This window comes from Triticum dicoccoides, chromosome 4A (genome assembly GCF_002162155.2).
Source record: "Triticum dicoccoides isolate Atlit2015 ecotype Zavitan chromosome 4A, WEW_v2.0, whole genome shotgun sequence".
NCBI lineage: Eukaryota > Viridiplantae > Streptophyta > Magnoliopsida > Poales > Poaceae > Triticum > Triticum dicoccoides.
In genome coordinates, this window is record NC_041386.1 from 738,572,869 (window position 1) to 738,579,951 (window position 7,083).

Genomic DNA, 7,083 nt, shown 5'->3' on the forward strand with positions numbered 1-7,083 from the left:
TCTTCATGCAGAGGATACGGATAGGCTTTCCGCCACAAATTCTGAAGTGGAGAGCGCCATGAATCACCGGCGCCGACGGGTCGTACTTCGCGGTGGTATTTTTTCCGAAGAGGCATTTAATGCCTTCAATTCCGGACACGCATATATCCGCGCTGCTCAAGATGGACTTGCCAGAGCAACGGACCAGTATGTGAAGGATATACAGGTAAGAAAATTTGATAAGGATGTGTAGTAGTAGCCCCTGAGACTTGAAACAGCAGGCACAACTGATTTAAGGATCATTGTATGCATAGGTTCTTACTAGCAAAAAGGCTCGTGCGTTGCAACGGGAGAAAAAAATACCACACGCTCTTAATTTACAAAAAATGTTCTATAATCTGAGAATTTGTAACTATTTCTTAAATACATGAAAAGTTGTTACAAAAGTTGTTAAAAAGATATAGGATTTTTTAATCATAAGAAGAGATGTTTTTTTTGTCTGGAAAAGAACATTTTTTTGTGGTCTCCTATTGACGCAAGTACTTGCGCCCCTATTTTATCACTATTTCTTTCCATACATGTTATAGGTATTGGTCCCTGTTTCATTACTATTTATATCTTCTCAAACTTGTCTTTTATTTTATTTTATTTTCATGCATGTCCTCTCTTTTTTCTTCTTATATAGGAGAATAGCACAACATCTCATCTATATCGGATCTCCTCCGCATTTTTTTCTTTTATTTATTTTATAGTGGACATTCCATTTTTATTGGGTCCTTCTTTTATTTCTTGTCATGCACGTCCTTATTTATTGGGTGCTTCTAGCAAATTTATATCGAATTTTATGACTAATCATGATTTTGCTAAGGTGTTCATCCCCAATCTGAATCACTACCGGTATGAAAAAAAGACGAATAATGCATTGTTGATTAACATTGCAGCCTAGATAGTTTTATTAAATTGTTAACAGGTAAAATAACATCATATTCAGATTCTACATATTTTTTTGATCGAATTCCATATATAACATGTTAAATTCGGAGTTACGGTTTAAAAGATATGAGTATTTTAAAAAACATTTGATATGTACTGCGGGTTTAATGTCAGAAACGCCAGGGGGTTTTCTACAAAATAGCATAACGGACTAAGAATACCTATTTCTTTTATTAGTAGGTATAGATAGAAAATAATACCCATTTATCTCAAGAGCTGGGGGTATGTAAGACCCAGCTGAAGGCCACTGCTGCCGAACAAGAGGATTCCAAAAAGGCCTCTTCTGGTAATACTTGCCTTCATAAATGGATATGCAGGAATGGGTACCAGTTATTAATTCGGCATGGTTTATGAATCTAACAAAAGATTCTGCAGACAATCCCGGAGAAAATCCAAAGACTGTGGAAGATAATGAGCCACATCTGCGAAGTCAGCTGAAGGCGGGCGAACGAAGGCTGACGCAGGCTATTCAAGAGAAAAATAAGCTCCAAGATGCCAATATCCGACTAAGCGTCGAACTGGTAGATGTTCGGGCTCAGTTTGCTGACTCCGTGAAGGAGAACAGGAGACTTCGACGCGGCATTTATAGTAAGTGCTTCAAAGGAGCTGCAAAACAGTTCAGCGAGGAAGCGAATTAACAGAGTTGTGTCTGCAGGTATGCTAACCGGACATCCTGGAGAGGAGATGCCTGGATCCGTAGGTGATTTGCTGCATGATCTGTCACAACTGCACGAGCGAGCTCGGCAGGTGATGCAGGGTGTTGCCCAGGCCTTGTGGCCGTCTTCTTCCATGCCAGGAGGCATGAGCGAGCTTGTAGAGATGCTCAAAGGAGCACAGCGGCGCTTCCGTTTATGGAAGATATCAGCTTGCCGACAAGGTGCGAGGGAAGCTTGGGCCATGGTGAATACGTGATACGCCAAGGCTGACCCGAACCATATGGCCAAAGTCGGACCGGTGGGGTCAGATGGGCAAGAAATACCCGTTAGTTTGGTATATGACCAAGTAGCGTTAGCTGCAAAGTACTCCCAACAGGATTGTAGGCTAGACAACCTGTTGGATGGTATAGAGGAAGAATATAGCCAGTCCAAGTGACTATGTAATTAAATGGACCTATGTAGTCCCTAGCCGGATTGAAAATCATTTGTCATGGCGGACCTTTTCGCTTCAGCCCCCGTACCCGACAGTCCGGGGTGTATCCGAATACCCTCGCAGTTATGAAAAACTGGGGTATGCATGGAAACCAGGCGTAGGGGTCATAAGTGCGTGAACAGACAAGTTCCCAACTAGTTATGTTATATTACATGGATAGTAAGAAACATCTTCCAGCGAGAATAGTTCCGTTAGGGGTTCCTTTCACTGGGTGCGCATGCATCGATGTGCATGTCTAAACTGCGAACAGAAGCGCAAGAAACAAAACATCTGGGGATTTACATTGTAATGAACGAGAACATCTTTTGTTCACCGACCGAATATTCCCTTAAGAATGCTAGCTTTCGGCTTCACCCAGTCTGAGGTACACATCCGGCTCAACCGGCAGTAACAATCGCAGAGTGCTCTCCTTATGCCCTAGCCGAATTAACGGGAACGTAGGGCATAAACACAAGAGCCAGGCAACCCAGTATGGCCAAAACTTAAGTCATATTGATGCATATAATGGTGAAGAAAAGGCACATATGGAAATAAAAATGCATATGTGGCTGGCAGGAAGCCATTAAGGTAGTTATATTTAGCTTCCGAATTGGAAGCCCCCAGGTATAGTGTGCACGCATAGTGCGGCCAGAGCGATCAGGGCATCTGTACAGTTTTTAAGGCTGTATGCTAAAAAGGGAAAAGAGGGCGAGAAAGGACGAAAGAGAACATAATTGAAGAAGCAGGGGTAAGGAGACGAACACTGAGTTCGGCACTAGGCGTAGAATCTTCGGAGTCTAGCCGCGTTCCATGTGTTCGGCTCAAGTCTGTTATCAGATGTGCTGCGCAGACGGTACGCTCCTCCGGTGAGAACTTTATCAATGATGAAGGGACCCTCCCACTTGGGTTTGAGCTTGTCCTTCTTCTTCTCGGGGAGGCGTAGAACTAGTTCGCCAATGTTATAAGTTTTGGCCCGTACTTCTCTGCTTTGATACCTTCGAGCCTGTTGCTGATAGAATGCAGAACGGGCTTTTGCGACATCATGCTCCTCCTCCAAAGCATCTAAGTTGTCCTGCCGATCTAGCTCGGCTTCCTTCTCTTCGTACATGCGCACGCGAGGTGAGTCATGGATTATGTCGCGGGGTAGCACTGCTTCTGCGTCGTACACCATAAAAAATGGTGTGTATCCAGTGGTACGATTCGGCGTGGTCCGCAGCCCCCAGAGTATGGAGTCGAGCTCCTCGACCCAATGTGTGTCTGATTCCTTCAAGGATCGCACTAGTCTGGGTTTGATGCCGCTCATGATGAGACCATTTGGACGTTTGACTTGACCGTTTGTTTGGGGGTGATAGACAGAGGCGTAGTCGAGCTTGATGCCCATTTTGCCGCACAAAGTTTTCACCTCATCGGCTGTAAAATTCGAGCCATTGTTAGTGATGATGCTGTGGGGGACACCGTAACGGTGTACAACCCCTGATATGAAGTCTATCACTGGTCCGGATTCGGCCGTTTTAACTGGTTTGGCTTCTATCCATTTGGTGAACTTGTCCACCATGACCAATAAATATTTTTTCTTATGGCTTCCCCCTTTAAGGGGTCCCACCATATCCAGCCCCCAGACCGCGAGGGGCCAAGTTATAGGGATTGTTTGGAGAGCGGTAGGGGGCATATGGCTCTGATTGGCAAATAGTTGGCAACCAACGCAATGTTGGACAAGGTCCTGTGCATCTGCCCTGGCTGTCGGCCAGTAAAAACCTGTCCGAAAGGCCTTGCTTACGAGTGCCCGGGCTGCAGCGTGGTGCCTGCCGAGTCCGGAATGGATTTCGGCTAAGAGCTGCCACCCTTCATCTTCGGAGATGCATCGTTGGAGCACTCCGATGGTGCTCTTCTTGTAGAGCTCTCCTTCATGGACTTTGTAGGCCTTAGAGCATCGCACAATACAACGTGCCTCATTTTGGTCCTCGGGGAGCTCCTGCCTATTTAGGTAGGCCAAGAAGGGCTCGGTCCACGGGGCGATGACAGCCATGATTTCGTGGGCCTAAGGTGTTATTTCGGTGGCAGAGCCTCCGATTATGTCAGATGGTTCGGAATCTGGGGTTGTGTTCGGAGATGGACTAATATTGCCGGACTCCCCTTCCCATACCACGGACGGCTTGAAGAGCCTTTCCAAGAAGATATTAGGTGGGACGGGGTCGCGTTTAGCGCCAATGCGGGTGAGGATATCGACCTCTTGATTATTTTCTCTGACCACATGGTGGAATTCGAGCCCCTCGAACCGAGCTGACATTTTAAGGACGACATTGCGATAAGCCGCCATTTTTGGATCCTTGGCATCAAAGTCTCCATTTATCTGAGATATTGCGAGGTTCGAGTCCCCGCGCACTTCGAGGCGTTGAATGCCCATGGAGACTGCCATCCAAAGACCATGCAACAGAGCCTCGTATTCTGCTGCATTGTTGGAGTCTGTGTATAATATTTGGAGTACGTATTGGACCGTGTCTCCGGTGGGGGATGTCAGGACAACACCCGCTCCCAATCCGGCCAGCATTTTAGAGTCGTCGAAGTGCATGATCAAATTTGAGTACGCGTCGTACTCTTTAGGTAGTTCGTCTTCTGTCCATTCAGCGACGAAGTCAGCCAGCACTTGCGACTTAATGGCCCGCCCTGGTTTGTATGTTATGTCGAATGGAAGGAGCTCAATAGCCCATTTAGCAATTCGTCCTGTTGCGTCGCGGTTATTTATTATGTCATTGAGTGGTACTTCGGAGGCCACCGTGATCGAACACTCTTGAAAGTAGTGTCGTAGTTTTCGGGATGCCATGAAGACCGCGTACGCTATATTTTGATAGTGTGGGTACCGAGATTTGCATGGAGTGAGGACAGTGGACACGTAATATACCGGCTTTTGGAGTGGGAACTTGTGTCCGTCTGCTTCTCGTTCGACGACGAGCACTGCGCTTACAACTTGGTTTGTTGCGGCTATGTATAATAGCATGGGCTCGCTAGTATTTGGCACGGTCAGGACTAGGTTTGTGGCCAAGAGTGCCTTTATTTCTTCCAGTCCGGCCGTGGCCGCATCCGTCCACTCGAAGTGTTCGGTGTGCCAAAGAAGGCGATAAAGAGGTAGTGCCTTTTCTCCTAAGCGGGAGATAAAGCGGCTTAAGGAAGCCACGCATCCAGTTAGTTTCTGGATCTGCTTGAGGTCTGTTGGGATAGCCAACTGTGACAGAGCTCGGATTTTTGCCGGATTTGCTTCAATTCCTCTATTAGAGACGATGAAGCCGAGCAATTTCCTGGAGGGTACACCTAAGACACATTTCTCCGGGTTGAGCTTGATGTCGTATGTTCGGAGATTGTCGAACGTAACCCTCAAGTCATCTATTAAAGTTTCAACTTGTCTTGTTTTGATGACCACGTCGTCTACGTAGGCCTCTACTGTCTTGCCGATTTGTGTTTCCAGGCATGTCTGAATCATGCGTTGATAGGTTGCGCCGGCGTTTTTGAGCCCGAAAGGCATGGTGTTGAAACAGAAGGGGTCGTATGGCGTAATGAAGGCTATTGCAGCCTGGTCGGACTCCGCCATCTTGATTTGATGGTATCCGAAGTATGCGTCGAGGAAACACAATGAGTCGTGTCCTGCGGTGGGGTCGATGATTTCATCAATGCGGGGGAGGGGGAAGGGATCCTTAGGGCAAGCCTTATTGAGGTCCTTGAAATCGACACATAGGCGCCAGGATTTGTCCTTCTTTGGTACCATTACCAAGTTTGCTAGCCAATCTGGATGTTTGATGTCTCTGATGAACCCGGCCTCGAGTAGCTTGGCTAGCTCTTCTCCCATGGCTTGCCGCTTAGGCTCTGAGAAGCGCCTAAGAGTCTGCTTGACTGGCTTGTATCCTTTCAGTATATTGAGGCTGTGTTCGGGCAGCCTGCGTTGGATGCCCGGCATGTCTGAAGGGTGCCAGGCGAAGATATCCCAATTCTCACGCAGGAAATCTCACAGTGCGGCGTCTATTGTGGGGTTCAACTGTGTCCCAATGGAAGATGTCTTTGTAGGGTCCGTTGGGTGGACCTGGAATTTGACTATCTCGTCCGCGGGTTTGAAGGAGGTGGACTTAGGTCGCTTGTCCAGTATCACGTCGTCTCTGTCCACTGTTGCTCGCATCGTTGTCAGTTCTTCGGCCGCGAGGGCTTCTGATAATGCCTCCAGGGCGAGGGCGGCGGTTTTATTTTCGGCGCGGAGTGCGACGTGCGGATCACTAGCTAGAGTGATGATTCCATTGGGCCCGGGCATTTTTGAGCTTCATGTACCCGTAATGGGGTATAGCCTGGAAACTCGTGAATGCGTCCCACCCTAAGAGGGCGTGGTATCCGCTGCTGAACGGGGCCACTTGGAATGTAATTTCTTCGGACCTATAATTCTTCGCGTGCCGAATACCACATCCGGTGTGATTTTTCCCGCGCATCGCGCCTCCCGACTAGGGATGATTCCCCTGAAGGTCGTGCTGCTTTGCTCAATGCGGCTCTTGTCAATTTCCATCTTGTTAAGGGTTTCCTCGTAGATGATGTTTAGTCCGCTTCCGCCATCCATGAGCACTTTAGTGAGCCTGAAGCCGTCCACGATTGGACTAAGGACCAAAGCGGCTGGTGCCCGGACTGTTTGGAATTGAGGTTCGTCACTGGCATTGTAAGTTATAGCTGTGTCGTTCCATGGGTTTATTGTTGCCACGTAGCAGACTTCGGCGAGGCTGCGCTGAGCTCGCTTGCGCCTATTATTTGAGGCGAAAGTCTCGAAGACTGTAAATACCGTATTGTTGTTTCCGGCGGGATGTTGCTCTGCTGTATGGTTTAAGAGGAGATCCTCGCCGCTCTTTGCTACCTGCCGGAGTATCCAACATGCTCTAAGGCTATGAGTTGGCGTGGTGTCCGGTGTGCTGTGAATTTTGCACGGTCCACTGAGCCATTCTTCCAATACGGTTCCGCGCC